Source organism: Malaclemys terrapin, chromosome 4 (genome assembly GCF_027887155.1).
Source record: "Malaclemys terrapin pileata isolate rMalTer1 chromosome 4, rMalTer1.hap1, whole genome shotgun sequence".
In the NCBI taxonomy this organism is placed as follows: domain Eukaryota; kingdom Metazoa; phylum Chordata; order Testudines; family Emydidae; genus Malaclemys; species Malaclemys terrapin.
Window position 1 is genome coordinate 15132590 of NC_071508.1, and position 17482 is coordinate 15150071.

At 48.0% G+C, this 17482-nt stretch overlaps 1 protein-coding gene across 4 annotated transcripts in view; it reads left to right on the forward strand.

The window, feature by feature from the left end:
* Positions 1-17482, forward strand: part of BLACAT1 (BLACAT1 overlapping LEMD1 locus) — a 68519-nt gene that overhangs the window by 33026 nt on the left and 18011 nt on the right. The window contains exon 2 of one of the 4 annotated variants that reach the window (XM_054028431.1): positions 6758-7702. The exons of 2 other annotated variants lie outside the window; for them this stretch is intronic. The gene's annotated coding sequence lies outside the window, so the exon portion shown is untranslated. Of the gene's footprint in view, positions 1-168; positions 435-6757; positions 7703-17482 lie in introns of those variants that run through there. One more of the 4 variants, XM_054028430.1, reaches the window with a different exon arrangement.

Sequence of the window (17482 nt, forward strand, 5' to 3'; positions counted from 1 at the left end):
CTCAAGTGTGCAATGGAACAGCAACCACTTTGGTTACTGGTGGAGAGACGGAGAGGGGAGGCGGAGGGGGGACGGCGGGTAGGGGAGGGGTCAGCAGCTTCAAAAACGAGTCAGATTTAGTTGGATGTCACTCAGATCTCTGAGGCGGGACGGCAGCAGGAGATGTGGAGCGGGAATCAGGGTGTACAACGCTCACGGCCGGATCCCCAGGAGGCTGGTGTGGCCGGGAGCGTTGTCCCTCCACCAGAAAGCCTGCAATTCAATAGCCATGGAGGGGGTAGTTCGGGGAGGGTTGGGAAGGAGACGGCAATGCAGATCTCACCTCTCCTAGCCAGCGGGGTGAGTGGCGGGAACTGTTGCCATTTTCGAGGCCTATATCCGGGTCGGCTGGTTTGGCGCGCCAGCCCCGCCATGATGATGTCGCTCTGCCAAAGGTGAGGTCATCCGTGCCCAGCCGTCGGCTCCGAGACTTTGAAAATGATGCGTCCCTTCAATCCTCTCTCTGCTGGGGGCTGGCATGTCTGATTAGGGCTTAGTGCGGCCAGCAGGGGGGCGAGGTGGAGAGGAAAGAGGGGGGAGCAGTGGAGGGCGCTGATGAAAGATCCGGGATGGCATTTAATCTGCCACGGTGTGCGTGCATCTCCCTTTTCCTTCTTGCGGGCTTTGTGGAGCTCTCAAAGGGTGGAGAGCCGTCTTTTCCTGGGGTGAGACTGAGGGGCTGGGTAGTTTTGGTGTCATGGTGGGGGTTAAAAGCACAACAGGTTCCTCCTATATCCTCCTAGCCCTGGGTGCTGGAGCAAGGAGACAGTTCAAAGCACCATGCACGGGTTGGAGAGGAAGGGACCTGGTCTGCTCCAGCACCTGCTTCCCACACACCTTGGAAAGTGCTTGGGCCCCAGAGCAGAGGCTGAGGGAGGGGTCTCCAAGGACAATTGATGCTAACTCCACAGAGGCACCTGGCTTTGATGCTGAATGAACCAGGCGCCGTGGAAAGCTGGGGCTGTGCTTTGTGTCCAGCAATGGAATACCATGGCATAGAGCATGCACGTCCACACAGGAGCAGTTGTAGATAGCGTGCATGTGACTATATAGGGGCACATAGGCATACGTGTCTAGGTATGTCTGCCACTGTAGGAACAGGTTGTTATATAGCACCAGTGGACACATAACAGGTGAGCACATAGCATGTGCACCAACACAGGACCATACAGGTGGCCATACAGCCCACATACAATGCATGGCAATACAGAACAATGCAGCCATGCTTATAGCGTGTCTGCTCAATGCCCATTTAAGCCTAGGCAGGTGGCATTCACAATGCATGTTCCATTGCCCATATAAAGACTATGTTGCTATAAAGCAAATGTGTCCATATGGCATAGGACCATATGGAGCAGGGGCTGCCTTTTTCCTGACATTCGTGTTTGATTGTTAAAGGAGAAAGGATGTTGGCAAACAACATTTCAGAGCCATCCATGTGCTTCAGAAGTTCAGCTTATAAGTGAAAGGCCAGTGCACTATTCTATACAGCAGGGTTTAAGATTTTACCAAACCCGCTGACTGTATAGTTTTAGAGAAATTGAATTTCCCAAAGACTTTTACCGAGGCAACAGAGGGGAATTTCGACTCCGAAGCAGAGCTGACCTCATCAGAACCTGGTAATTAGCAATCACTGTTGCTGAACAAGTGTGAGTATGTAAGGGAAGAGAATAAAGGCAGAGGGACAGATCTTTAGCTGTGTAAATCCGTGTAGCTTCATTGACTTCGGCAGGCTTCCCTAGTTTACGCCAGACTTAGGGTGCAGAGGCTCTCACTAAAGAATGGGGACTGTTTCCATGTCTAGAAAAAGCTGCTGGGAGTATCTCTTATGTTCCTCTCCTCTGAACACACTTTACCTTGTCCAGAAGTGCCTTTTTTGTAGCTGCCTCTGTTTAAGTGCAGGGAGAAAGGTTTCTTGGAAGAGGCAGCCGAGGAGACCATCAACCAGGGAAGCAGAGTGGGAGGGAGTGGGAAACTCTCAGCAAAAGTCTTTCTTTGTCCAGCAGCCTACAGAGAAAGTTTTGTTTCATGCACCTTTTGCAGCTGCATCTTATTATGCATTCATTTATTCTAGTAGCCAGTGCTATTACAATAGCTGCTAGAGAAGAAATGTAGACTAGTCCTTGGAAATGGGAGGCAGGACTCCTGGGTTCTATTTCAAACTCTGCTGTTGACTTGCTGTGTGACCTTGGACAAGTCCCTTACCAGCTGTGGGGCCAGATTTTCAAATCTCAGTGCCTTCATTTCCTTGTTTATAAAGGAGATGTAATAACACTAAACCACCTTTGGAAACTCCTTGGACATCCTCAAAGGAAAGTGGCTTTATAAGTGCAAAGTATTACTGTACTTAATGGGCCAGATCCTCTGTGGGTGTACACTGGAGCTACACCGAATTACGCCCAGCTGAGGATCTGATCCAATGTTTATCATGTGCTTTGAGATCCTTAAAAGCAACATAAAATGCTACCCAGGGCCGGCTCCAGGGTTTTGGCCGCCCCAAGCAGCCAAAACCAAAAAAAAAAAAAAAGCCGCGATCACGATCTACGGCGGCAGTTCGGCGGGAGGTCCTTCACTCTCAGGCGGAGTGACCGACCCTCCGCCGAATTGCCGCCGAATACCTGGAACTGCCGCCCCTGTCCGGAACGGCCGCCCCAAGCACCTGCTTGAGAAGCTGGTGCCTGGAGCCGGCCCTGATGCTACCATATGGGATGCCAATGGCAGGCATTTAGCAGAACAGGCAGAAAATGCTGCAGGTGCAGTTATGGCCACAAATGGACTATGTAAAAATAAGCTCCTTCGTGCTGTACACATCTGGTCCCTGAAAGTTTTGCCATTGGTTTCAATGGGAGCAGGATTGGAGCATGTTGTGATTCAACTCTGCGGGAAGACAGTGCTGCCCCAAGAACTACAATGCTACAGTGCAGCTTGTAAAAATACAACGTTACGACATGGATGAGAAGGGCGCAGGGCTTTCTAACTGCCCGTTTTAGATCATTCCACTTGCAAATCAACACAAAGGGAATTAGAAACGATGGGCCTGGTTCTTTTCTCATTTACACTGGAGCAAATCAGGAGTTACTACATTAAAATGCCTATGTAAGTGAGAGAAGAATTGGACCCAATATACATAGGTGTCCTTAATAGGGAGTTTCCACATTCTTGCATATTTTGACCCCAACCCTGTGAGGTGCTGAACACCTCATTTCACACTGCAGTCCATGGTAGATATGGGTGCTGAGCATCTTGCAGGGTAGGACTCTAAGGACCAAGTCCTGCTGCTCTTGAAGTCGATGGTAAAATTCCCAAAGGCTCCAGAGGGATCAGGATCTGTCCCTTAAAGAGGTCTTTGTAAGCGAGGAAGAATGCAGCAACCTTAACATAAAACTCAGGGCCCAATCGTACAACTCCTCCATGATCGGAGCTCCCCATGACCTCTGGGTTTGGAGAACTTGCAGGGATGAGCCCAGAACGAAGCTGCTGCTGACTTTACTGACCCAAACCCAGCGTTACTCCCTTAGCCCTGCAGGAGTCTGTGCGGCAGGGGAGAAGTGTGGTGCATGCTATTTCCCTAACCCTCCTCTCCCTCACTCTAATTTTAAACCAGAAGAATGGCACTGACTAGGCAGTGAAGCTACTCGCAATTTACACTGGTGTGAGAGGAGACTCAATCCAGTGCGGTGTTTGCACCATCAGCTGCCTTGCCAGCAAAGCTCTGACTGCAAAACCTGTATCGCTGACAAAGAGATAAGAGGCAAAAGGAGAAAAGCTGGGATTTTAGAGCTTTTGATTTGTAAACTGTGCAAACTGCTGGACATAGATGCACACCCTCAAGATGTCCCTTTTACTGTCACTCTTCCGACCGCAATAGTATTTTAAAATGCCTAGGGCCAGATTCTGCTCTCAGTTACAGCACTGTCAATCTGGAGTAACGCCACTCACTTCAGTTACTCTGGATTTACATGGGGTAGCTAAAATCAGAATATGGCCTTTCCAGGCATCCACTTCCATTAGTGTACTTCATCCAGACAGGTGGGTATTCATATACACTGCAAGTCAGGTCCTGCAGGCGAAACTCCTAGGTGTTCGGCTAGGTTTAGCCTTCTAGTGAGAACAGCAACTAGCTCATCGTAGGCTTCCCAGCTGGACTGCGACAGGCTTTAGCTAATCAGTGGAGGCGACGCATGGTCAAGACTCCATAATGGCCTTCATTAGACAGCATGTCCTGTTCCGTAAAAGCAGCTAAGCTGAGGCTACCAAACTCATTTCAAGGATGGCCCAAGAAAGATAAAGGGAATGGCAGTGGGGAGAGATCACATGATAGGCCGTTGACTTTATTTGGAAGTGGAGCAAATTACTCCGGGGCATAGCTGGAGTTAAATTAAATTTCCTTCGGGAACCTGTGAACTCTGGGGAGTCAGAGATGGAGTCCAGGTGGCCCCAGTTCCGAGAGACTAAGAGGGGTTTCATTATTTTTATTTTTTTTCCCTTTCCCTTTTTCTTTTTATTTCCCTAACGACGGCTGGCTTATCCTCGGTAAGCCCTCTGCTGTGGTCTATGGCTTTTTATTCCTATGTGATTGCGTTTCCTAACTCATGTAGGGCTAAAAGCCATGGGCTACACAGAGGACAACTCCACCTTCTCAGGCACCTCTACAGTCTGCACTGATTCCTGATCCCTTTTTAATCACCCATATTTATTTGGTAACAAATAGCAAGTGAAAGGGGGCATTGAAGCCTTGCATGACCTTGAAGGTTTAGCAGGACAAATGGGGTAGGGGGTGGTTAGCAAAGGGACAGACAAAGGAGGGGTGGGGGGTGATGTTGGCCTTTCAGAGCCCTTCCTCCCCATTCAGAGCTGAAAGGCGGCTTTGGTGCGTCCGGGGCTGCACAACTGCTATAAGAAGTCTTTGGGAGGGAGGCTTTGAGTTTCTTTTTTAGTGCCGGGCTTTTCTCACACAGTTCAAAGCTCCCCCACCTGCAGCTCTTCTGAACAAAAGGTTCAGGCACAAACCAAGGCTATTTCCTATGGAGACAGAGTGCCGGTTAACTAGACCCACAGAAAGTAGCCACCAGGTAATTATAAAAGTCTTTTCTCTTCTATTGTCTCCTTTCTCTAGCGGGATCGCACATGTGTCCAAGAAAGAGACAGGCCCCTCCAATCACTTTTACTCTGATTCCATCCTGCACTCCCAGTCTCCCCTACCCTCTTTGCACTTCGAGGCCACGGTGGCACCAAACACAGAGGGCTGAATCCTCGGCTGATGGAAATGGGCATAGCTCTGTTGCCCTCAGTGGAGCCACGTCAAAGTGCACCAGCCAAGGATTTGTCCCAGAGTCTTCTGTGAGGCTGTGGCTAATGCTGTGAGATCAATGTGGGATGGAAGAAACCGGGGGTGATTGGCGAAAGATGATAATCATACAGCAGAACTGTGCTAATTCTCACTGTGCTAATCTGCAAACCCAATAATCCACAAGTTCAAAACCTGGCAGGGTCTCGCTCAGCTTCTTGGCTCAGACTGTGCAGCAAAGAAAATGCTGTGGTGAGGTTTCATGCTGATCAGACTTCGTTATATTCTCCTGCATATTTGGTCGTGCAGTGGGAAGACATGCTTACTATATCCTCAAGCCAAACATTTCAAAATCATGAGTCAGACACCTCCAAAATCATGAGGCTTACTTTCTGAGCTTTGAGCTTTTAGGGGTCACAGTCTTAAGCTTTTTCCCTCCACACTTATCCTTTTATAAAAAAAGTGAAAGCTGAGCTTCTCACATGACTCCAGGAACTGGGGCTTTCAGAAAAGCACCAGATATCATCCCAAGGCTCATGGTAAAATCATGAGAGTTAGCAAGAGTGTGCCACGTAAATAATTAAAACTAAGCAATGCTAGTCAAAATTAATTGAACAAAGCAGATCTTGTGAGGCTGTTAGGATATTTTTGGTTGGTTTGAGTTTCAGGGGGGAGGTGGGGGTGGAGCAGGATTTGCTAATTCACAAAATTTGCCTATTGCAACCGGTCCCCATCACTTGTGTCAATGAGGGCTCAATCCTGCAGTCACGTCTTCATTGACTTCAATTGGACTCAACATGGACACCTGTTTCTTTGATCTTGGCTAGCTATTAGTGAAGGAGCAGGACTCTGATGGTTAACGCTCCAGTCCTGGATAGCTTGGATAATTAACTGGCAATAATAGGAAAGGAAAAAAAATTAACGAGCCCATTTAACCACCTTCTTTGTCGTAAACCAAAATGTTTTGTTGTGCTGGGAAAGTAATGAGCAAAATCCCCTTTTCCTGTTAATGGTACATTAACCCATCTTGAATTGTGGCAAAACTCCTGTGGAATGCACAGCCCTGAGATGGCCATGCTGTTCCTGAATGAATTCCTAATGATCAGTGCAGCTGCTCTGGGGCCCCCCACACTTTCATAACGATAGGGGATTTAAATGGGGAACGTTGCTTAAAAGGATTGGGGAAACAGTTCTTCCAGGATCCCAGCTCTCCTTACACTGTACCCGTTCATCCTGATTAGCCTCAGTCATCTCCGGTAATTGCAACGCTTCATTCTGCGACTAATCCAACCGCCGGGCTGGGTTAATTTGTATCTTTGTTTCATGAATATGGAGTGCACAACATGCCACCTTTATAATCAGGATGCCGGGAAGCTGGCACTTGTTTACAGGCACAATTTTTAAGTGGTAATTGCTTCTTATTGTCAACAGGCTCCAAGAGATTGCAAAGGATCTCAAATACCCAAACAGAAGCCCCCATTAATATTTCGGTGGCTGTCGGGCAAAGCTGATCAGAACAAGATTATTGGCAGCCTGTCTGCAGAATGCAGGCTAGATACTCATCTCCTGAGACTCGCTTTGACTACCCTTTATGCTATTGATTTTTCTTTTAGCAAAGCAGGCGCTTAAAAAAGAAAGAGAGAGAAACACTCAACAACATGTATGTTTTCAACACTGCGGTCTATGGAAACCCAGCTGGGGTAGGAGGGTGAGAGCTGGGTCTGATCACTTATCATGGCCTCTGTCAGTCAAAAACAAATGGATCTATGGCCAAACACGTCCCACAAAGTCTTTTTCTCCCTTAGGTTTTGGGTTTTTTTTTTCAGATGGAATATTTTCTTGCCAAGCCAGAGACAACCCAAGCTGCAAGACCTGGATTCTGATTTTTGAACACTCCAAAGTTTGAGGAGTATTTGGATCTGGTTTGGTCCATTATCATGACAGGAGCATTGATTCATATACTTTAGGGCCAGGAGAGACCATTACAATCATCTGATCTGACCTCCTGCAAAGCACAGGCCATAGACTTTCACCCTATGGTAACTGCATCAAGCCCATTCCTTCTAGCTGAGCTAGAACATGTTTTTTACCTCGAGCATATTTGGGCCTGTCTCTGCCATTGACCTGATTCAAACATCAAGCAACCCAAAAAATCAGAGTTGTTTTGGTTCTGGGCTTTTATTTCAGGCCCATCACTAATGGAAATGGGGTTGACCTTGCAGGGATTCTCAGGAGGAGTGTCTTGGGGACTGCGGCAGAATGGGCATTTGAAACAAGACCTCATAGGAGGCACGGAAGGCGTAGTAAGACTTGGGACAAGTGGCTGCAGGAATGGATGCTAGCCAGGGTGGTTGCAAAGCATCTACTGAAGAAGAGGTAAGACTTCCAGGGTCAGGGGAGCTATGGGCTTGGTTGTCATCCAAGAGTTGAAAGTAGCTCATGCGACCTTACAGTTAAAGCAACCTTTGCCTGCTGGTCTAAGCGCCTATATTAGGACTTGTCTACACAAAGAAGTTAATTTGGATGAAGGTAGGGTATGAATTTAAACGAGAATAGCTATTTAAGAGCGTCGATTCGGGGATCGATTGTCATGTCCCAACGGGACGCGATAAATCGATCCCCGAGAGGTCGATTTCTACCCGCCAATTCAGGCGGGTAGTGTAGAACCAGCCTTATTCTGAATTAACTTAATCCACTTTCAAAATGAATTAAGCTAATTTAGAATAAACTAATCAGGAATAAGTCCCTGTGTAGACCAGCTATAAGGGTGTCCATCTAAGGGTGTCTAAGGAATAACTGTTGAGCTTTTATCTACATACTCCCTTAATCCATATTAACCTTCAAGTGTAGACAAGCCACAAGTGTACTGACCACATCAAGTGTACTGACCACATCAAAGAGCAGACTTTTGGGCCCCAGCTTCCAGTGCTTGAATTAGGGTCAATGAGGTTAATAACATCCCTGCCTCCCAATGCAGCAAGGAGATGATGAGTTTCCGCTGGCATCTTCCCTTTGAAGCGAAACATCTCAAAGCTTTTGTTTAATTTAGTTGAAATCCCTTCTCCAGCCACCCTTCCACCTCTGACCCCAGCCGGGACTCTGTGACCTAGCTCTCTAGGAGACGAGGCAAAGACTCTCAGGCCAACTCTGCCACTGTGGTTATAACAAAAATAAAACGACTAGTTGAGCTGACAAACGTAGGGTGAGATTTTCAAAGCAGCCTTGAAGACTGTACACACACCTGCCATTACTTTTAACAGGAGAGATGGCTCTCGCTCCCCTGGACTGCTTTGGAAATCTCATCCCTAACAAAAGGAAGAGCTCTAAAAAAGTTCAAAGCTCTTCACTGTTTTTCCCATGCTATTTATTGTCATTGCAATAATGCTGTCTCCTGCCCTGAAAAGAAAGAGACGGGAGCCATCAGATTGCTACAATACTGTTGATTCCTTTCAGAGCTACCGAGAACTAAAGAGGAGGGCCAGTCAAGCCACTAGGAGCAACCATTACCTAGTGACACCCTAAACCCTAGCCAGTATTTGTTATGGGCCAGATGGTGGCTTGGCTTGTGCAGGACAGTAGGACACACCTATGCATCCCAGCATTGGCAGCTGCCTATAGGTGAGAGCAGCTTGTACAGGGCAGCTAGATCTCTCCTACCCCATGTGCATTGGCAGAATCTTGGTGCCATATCCTTCCCCTATGTGCCAGCCAGCACACCTGTTCAGGTAGCCTGGCACAGGGTACTTCTACCAAAGCAAGGGGGAATTCTTGTTAAGTCACAGCCTGCTTGCTGGTCTGCTCCAGGGGCAGGATAACTTGCTCAGGGCTTAGGGCAAAGTCACACTTGGGCCCTGTGTTAACACACCTCTCCCTACTTACAGACAGAGCTGGAGCTCTGGATTTCTTGCTGGGTCAGCTGGTCACATGGAAGACAATCCCATGAGCAGGAGCAATTTCCCTGCAGACCATGATAAATGACTCCAGGGAGGGAGTTGCAATTATTAATATTTTAATTACAGCCAGATGATAACGAACCGAAAAGCCATTCTTTATTAAAGCTGCAGTAGCTGGGTAATGAAGGAAGAGGCTACTTCTCTTTCCCTTCAATCTCCTCAAGCTCATTTAACTCGCTCTAAGTTGAGAATGTTGGGGGATGAGATACAAGGACGGAAGAAGCTGCTGTTCTTATTTAGTTCTGTCTCAATGGGCCGCAGAGACCATTCCCACCTTCACTTGTTAGCCAGTCCCCTCTATCTTAGGGTTACCATATTTCAGCAAGCAAAAAAGAGGACGGGAGGAGCCCCGCCCTAGCCCCGCCCCTGCCCCTCCCACTTCCCGCCCCCCCCAGAACCCCCAACCCTCCCCCCGTTCCTTGTCCCCTGACTGCCCCCTCCTGGGACCCCTGCCCCTAACTGCCCCCCAGGACTCCACTCCCTATCTAAGCTTCCCTGCCTCTTGTCCCCTGACTGCCCCAACCCTTATCCACACCCCCACCCCCAGACAGACCCCTGGGACTCCCACGCCCCATCCAACCACTCCCCACCCCCTGACAGCCCCCCCCAGAACTCCCAACCCATCTAAACCTCTCTGCTCCCTGTCCCCTGACTGCTCCGATCCCTCTCCCCACTCCTGCCCCCTTGACAGCCCCCCCCAGAACTCCCAACCCATCTAAACCTCTCTGCTCCCTGTCCCCTGACTGCTCCGATCCCTCTCCCCACTCCTGCCCCCTGACAGCCCCCCCAGAACTCCCAACCCATCTAAACCCCTCTGCTCCCTGTCCCCTGACTGCTCCGATCCCTCTCCCCACCCCTGCCCCCTGACAGCCCCCCCCAGAACTCCCGACCCATCTAAACCCCTCTGCTCCCTGTCCCCTGACTGCTCCGATCCCTCTCCCCACTCCTGCCCCCTGACAGCCCCCCCCAGAACTCGCAACCCATCTAAACCTCTCTGCTCCCTGTCCCCTGACTGCTCCGATCCATCTCCCCACCCCTGCCACCTGACAGCCCCCCCCAGAACTCCCAAACACTCCCCCCCTGCTCCTTGTCCCCTGACTGCCCCCTCCTGGGACCCCTGCTCCTAACTGCCCTCCAGAACCCCACCCCTAAGCCTCCCTGTTCCTTGTCCCCTAACTGCCCCCTCCTAAGACCCCCCCCAACTGCCCCCCAGGACCCTACCCCCTACCTGTACCCTGACTGCCCAAAACTTTCTCCATCCCCCCCCAAAAGCCCCCCCCCCGTTTCTTGACTGCCCCCTCCAGAACCTTCCTGCCCCCGGTCCCCCTTACCCTGCTGCTCAGAACAGGGTGTTGGGCTCTGTGCGAGCCGAGCCGGACACGTGGCTGCGCTCCCCAGCACAACAAAACCCGGTCCCTGGCCCTGCACAACAAAACCCGGTCCCTGGCCCTACACAGTGCTGCCGGACCGGGTTGCAGGAGAGGCCAACTCAGAATGCAGGGCGGCTCCGGCTCCTCTACAGCTGCTCAGGAGTCCAGCCCGGGATTTTTCTGCAGCCCTCCCAGCCGCTCGCTCTGCCGGGGGAGGGGGAAATCCCGGACATTGTGAGTGCTTTACAAATTCCCCCCGGACACTATTTTTAGCGCGAAAAGGAGGACATGTCCGGGTAAATCCGGACGAATGGTAACCCTACTCTATCTTATCATGAAGGGCCTGATCTAAAGCTCATTAAAGTCAGTGGGAGTCTTTCCATTGACTTCAGTGGCTGGAGATCAGGACCCAAGTACATTGGACCACATCCATCCCAATGAAGTCACTGCAGGGATAAAATTGGCCTGTTCAAACACACAGAGTTTGCTTTGCCACCTGCTCACCCTGGGAAAATCCCTGTCAACTGGGTGGAGAATCGTAGAGAGGTTCTCAGCTCAAGGTGGGTCGTTTTGTGGTTCCAGTTTCTTTTTAATTGTGTCTTTTGCGTTGATGGGTCTTAGTCCAGTTACTCATGGGCAAGTGTCCAAAAATCCCACTCATCCTAACTGAACCATTGTTGGCAGTCTCAGTAGAGGGGTCAGGCACTGAATGGGCCATGGAGACTGAGCTCTCCTCTTATATCCTAGTGGTGGTCCCTCTTTCCAGGGTGAGGCTGCGGCGCATTGCTGGGCTAATGATGGGGAAGTTTGCCCACATTGTCCTGTTCCATGGATAATGAAGGGGGGAAATGTCAGGAGATTTGCAGTTCATTTTTCCTTCCCTCCTGTCTCATCCTCATTTATGGGTGTACATTGGATGGAGACCGAGTTTCCTCAATTTTCCAAGCTTTCGTTGCAAAGGTTCAGGTTGGTTCTTCTTTTGTTTGACCCGGTCCATCCAGCCTCAGGGCCTGACCTTGCAATGTGCCGTACTACTTCAGCACAGTGCCAAGAGCCCTCAACTCCCAGAGGTGTCAATCAGAGGTGAGGGTGCTGAGCATGTTGCAGGAAGCACCTGGCACCTCATGAAATCTGAACCACAGCTACAATAGATTCTGTGGGAAGTCTGTGCAGATAGGGTTACTCAGGAGGAAAGCCAAGAGGCTTATGGAGGATATAGCTGGACATGCTGCCTCTCCAGTCATGAGGGACTTTTCAACTAAGAGCTCAGTCCTGGGAATGAAGCACCCTCAGCACTTCACAAGTTCGGGACCTGCATTCAGCAACAAGGAACTGAGGGAACTGGGATTGTTTAGTCTCCAGAAGAGAAGAATGAGGGGGGATTTGATAGCAGCCTTCAACTACCTGAAGGGGGGTTCCAAAGAGGATGGAGCTCGGCTGTTCTCAGTGGTGGCAGATGACAGAACAAGGAGCAATGGTCTCAAGTTGCAGTGGGGGAGGTCCAGGTTGGATATTAGGAAACACTATTTCACTAGGAGGGTGGTGAAGCACTGGAATGCATTACCTAGGGAGGTGGTGGAGTCTCCTTCCTTGGAGGTTTTTAAGGCCTGGGCTGACAAAGCCCTGGCTGGGATGATTTAGTTGGGAATTGGTCCTGCTTTGAGCAGGGGGTTGGACTAGATGACCTCTTGAGGTCCCTTCCAACCCTGATATTCTATGATTCTAAGGAAAGTTTCATGGGTGATGAGAAGTCTGCGGGCGAGGGCAGGTCACACACTAGATATAGTAGAACTAGAATGCAGAGGTGCTGCTCTCTTAGGCCATGCTGTGCTGCAGGATGTCTGTGCATCTGCCAGCTGTTAACATTTCTTTGACTAGGCCTCTCCTGAAAAAAGAAAATATTTAAAAAAAAAAAAAAAATCCCCCCACAGATGACACCACACAGGCTCTCTATGACAAGCTCCCATCAGCTCACACTACCAGAGAAATAAGGACCAGGAGATGTGCTAGACATGCCCAAGTCCATTTCACTGGCAGTCAGACGCAGAGACACATCTGTACAACTGGGGCTTCACTCAGACACATGTAGCTCTGTGGTTCACGCAAGCCATTTTGTTGGCATTTGATCCAAGCCTGGAGTAACGTTATTATTTATGGTTTGTTTGTGTCACAGTAACATCTAAACTCCTTAACATAAATCGAGACTCCATTGTGCTAGGCGCTGTACATATGCACAGCAAGACAGTCCCTGCCCCAAAGACGTTACAATCGAAATAGATAAGACAGACAAAGGGTGGGAAAAAGAAAGGATTTTTAATGCTCATTTTACAGATGGGGAACTGAGTCGCAGAGAGATTAAAGGAGAGATTTTCAAAAGAGCTCATTTTGGTGGCTGAGCTCTTTAGAAAATCTGGCCCCCTTTGACTTGCTAAGTGTCTTCATGCCTTTTGAGTTTTTGCTTGGAAAATTCACAAGTAGGACAAAAAGGGACAAACAATTTTTTTTCCTATGAACTATTCACTCAGCTCTGCTATCTAGGGAAAGATATGGATCTACTGTATATACCATGGGATGCCCACCCCCCTGGCCACCGCCGCCACGTCTGCTTGAAAATGGGTTATTAAGTAACAGGCTACCCCACTGGTGCTGAGTCAGCCTGAAACTAATGAACACCCTGGCTGGCCATTTGAAATTTATTGCACCTATTAATTACAACCATTAGCTGCAGCCAGTGAAATTTTTATAATGAGGACCCTTGTGACTTTGCCTTCCTAGCAGCAAATTAACTGTGTGGGGGGAAGAATCAATGGGATCAGCATACTTTACAGAAGTGATGTTTTAATTAGCAATTCTCAGCAAACACGCGGGCCCAAGAAACAGTGCTTTGGTTCATTATCTCCTCTTAAAGGGACAGAATTTCTTTTTGATTTAGTCCTTTTCCGGTCTCTTTGGTTTAAAAAAAGTATCCCGCTGTAAATTATGGGTTGCTGCTCTTAATTGGGTTTTGCCTTAGGTTGGTTATAATGAGGGAGGCATCCAAGGTGTGTGAAAAAATAATAACCATAATTTTAGAAGTGGAAATAAAAAAACAGATTAAATAATGTGGATACTCTGGTAAAATTAACCAGCTCTACAGCAACTGGCATACAGAGGAGTGTAATGAAGTGGCTGGTGCGTACGTGAGGCATGCCCTCTCCTGGATGCAATCAGTATGGCCCTGTACTGCTAATAGCTAAAGGAGATAGATGCTCCACTATTTTAAGTGATAGATTTTAGAGCCAGTGGTCTCTGGATTCCATCCCTGTAATTTTCATTAAGTTCTTAAGGCCTCATTACACAGTGTGCAGTAGTGACTACTAAAGGCCTAGGTGACTGGATTTGTGGCAACAGTCAAGAGTAAAGATGAACCCAGCCCAATTTGAGTCCAGACCTGTGCTTTCCAGAGTCTGCTGGCTTTTGGAACTGGATTACAGTGTAAAATAATAATATAATAATATATGGAGATATACCCATCTCCTAGAACTGGAAGGGACCCTGAAAGGTCATCGAGTCCAGCTCCCTGCCTTCACTAGCAGGACCAAGTACTGATTTTTGCCCCAGATCCTTAAGTGGCCCCCTCAAGGACTGAACTCACAACCCTGGGTTTAGCAGGCCAATGCTCAAACCACAAAATTATGTCATAAATCTCTTCATGTAGGCCTCTATGCTGGGGCATTACTCACAATTCTGACACACTTGAAGCCCAAGGTTTTAAAAAGTGACAGTGGTTTGGGGTGCCCCGGGTGAGACACCTGAAAGGGGCCTGATGGTCAGAGGATGGGTGCTCAGTACTGTCTACTTGTCCAGCTCTTTTAAGGTGTCTCAAATCAGGCTCCCAAAATCACTGATCACGTTTGAAAATCTTGGCTGTAAAGGTCAGAGGTGGCTGGTATATCCAGCATGAAGGGGAAACAACTTGAAATTTGAAGGCATTTTTTCATATTTCATTACAAGCTATTTTATTCTATTCAGGTGCTCATACCACACCCATCACCATGGTATGTGGGCACTTTCCATTACGAGGTCATTTTACCAGGACATTGGTCTCACCTCACCAATTTTTTGCAAAAACACGGGACCCATTTCCACTGAAAATCAGCCCGCTTCCCAAGAAGAATTGTCTTGCTGGGGGCAAAAGGCAGTTTTAAAATTTGGAGTTCAAAGTGTAAAATTTAACATTTTTCTAGTGGGGGAATTAAAAGCAAATTTGATCACATTTCTCAGAAAAGCAAAATTGGAGTGGCATAAAAATCACATGAATTGAAACCTCAGAATTTCTGTGCAAACCTTTGCCCGGACAATTAAAGGGCCAGTGACACATCATGACAAACCTTGTCTTTCAGTGCAACTCTGCTTTCAGCCGTGTGAAAAGAGGGTTCACCTGATTCTTCCCTCATCCGAAGCAGAGCCCAGTGGGTATGACCATAGCCGTTTTAAGGGTAACAATACATGATACCACAAGATGCAAGTGATTGGTCAAACTGCCAGTAGCAGAGTTGCCCTGTAGATAAATTTAGTCCTATGACTTCAAGGGAGGAATAAACAGTAGGGACAAATGTACACATCTTTTATTGCAGTGTCAGATTCTTATCTCAGGGCTTATCTACATGGGAAAGTTTTACAAGTTATACTAGTATAACTTCCCAGGTAGACACTCTTATTCCTCAGTTCTTCCTGTTATTCCTGTAGTAACTCCTCTGGGCCCAATTCAGTGTCACCCTTCACCTTGCATTGTCATTTATATCATTGCAAAGCAGGTGTAAAATGTTATCAGAATGCAATGGTAGCATTTTACTTTCACATTTCACTGGCGTAAATCACTGCACAAGGGACAGGGCACCAGTGATTCAGGCCCCCTGAATTCCTTTGAATTTAAACCAGTGTAAATCACATGAGAATTTTGTCCCTTTGCGCTTCTCTAACTGAGATCTCATAGCACTTTATCATTATTCATTAAGCCACACAACCCTCCTGGGAGGTAACTAATAAATACATTAACCATTTTACATATAGTGAGATTGAGGGCTTCTCTATACTGAGGATTTTTGCACCCTTCTAGCTACACCAATTTTTGAACTGGTACAAATCCCTAGTATAGACATGGTGCATCACCGATGCACCATGTCTACACTAGGGTTTTTTTAGACATGTTGCCCTGGTGCACCATGTCTACACTAGTTGTTCGTCCTGGTGCACCAATCCCCAGTGTAGACAGGCCCTTCGAGAAGTGACTGCCTCAGGACCACACAGTGAGTCAGTGGCAGAGCTGGGAATAAAGCCTAGAAGTCCCAGTTCCTATTCGTTTGCTCTGACCACAAGATTACACTGCTTCTCGGCAAACAACTGAGAAAGAGAGGAAAAGACAGCACGGAAAGTCCAAGCTAAAATACAGAATTCCCGTTTCATCAGCCTGACCTGGCTGTTAAGAATAGCCGGGGTTGAAAAGCAAAACCCAGTGAAATCAGTAATTGCTGGGCTAAGGAATAGGTTCTGTCCAGCTGGTTCAGAAAGACATTTATTAGGACTCGGAGAAAGTGACATTATTAAAGTGAGCATGCTGATTTCAGACAGCGCCCAATTCATCACTGTGACAGTGACAAACACGGCCCGGGGTTGTGCAATTGACTAAAGAGAATTCTCTGGCTTAACATTTTTAATGCATCCTGCATTTTCTCTCTGCTGCACAGGGCTTTATCCAAAGGATCTTCTCCCTTGAATAGAAAGGGCAGCGCAGCTCTGTGAAGCATGCCCAGCTCTTGCAAATCAAACAGGGCTTCTGTCACCGCTACTGAAGCTAGTTCATTTATTTTTTAATTATTCCTTGCTCCTTCAAGATCCTTTTTCTACCTTTTCAAGAAGAACAGGAGCATTAGGCTCACTTTGTGCTTGCCTCCATTCTTGCAGGCTCATTCATCATTGTCTGCTCCCTGAATGGAAGGCAGAGGGGTCACTTTTAAAAGCCTCCGTGCGACAAGTTTCCCTAAAGACATCAATAGCTCCATAATGGAAGCTGGGGTCCTGTCAGTCAGACCGCCCAGGTTCTGATGATGGTTTTGTGTCTGCAGCTAAGTCAGTCTGTCCTGGGATCCGCTAATGTCCAAGGAGAAAGGTACCCAAGTGATGCTGTGGCAAGTGTTGGCAGAATAAATATCATAGAACCGGGGTGAGCCTGCTTGTAGGTCCATAGTAAGGAAATTTGACCATCCGTCTATTTCAGTGTCCTGAAACAGGCCACAGCATATTGATAATAATAACAGTCTGCACTTCCCATAATAACTTTCATTTAAAGATCCCAAAGTGCTTTGTGAATGTTTGTTAGTTAAGCCTCCCTGTGAGGTCTGGTAAGTAATTTTTTACCCCTGTTTAATAGAGAAAGTGTAGCACAGAAGGGGAGGGGTCTTGGCTTAAAATGAGCTCGTGACGTGAACTGGAGGTGGCTGTATAAGGACAAGGAACATGTGTTTGCTGGATCTGAGCAGCTTCTCTAGGTGCTCTGGATTCTTGAGTCCTGGGCTCCATTCGTGGTAGTAGCTGCCGTCTTCCTCTCTTGCTGATTCTGAGTTGGGAAGGGCAAGTCATGCAAGGGTCCAACAAGAATCCTCAGCAGTTCTGCCTTTCCCATTCCCCCTTCCTTTTGAACGAGGGCCTGAACCTGCTCCCATTGAAGTCGATGGGAGTTTTGCCATCAGCTTCAACAGCAGCAAGGATGAGGCCCTGGAGACATAAGCAGGCAGAGCAAAGGCCTGTCCAGCTGGAGCCGGCACCCTGATTGGACCTGTTGTACCGTGAGCAAA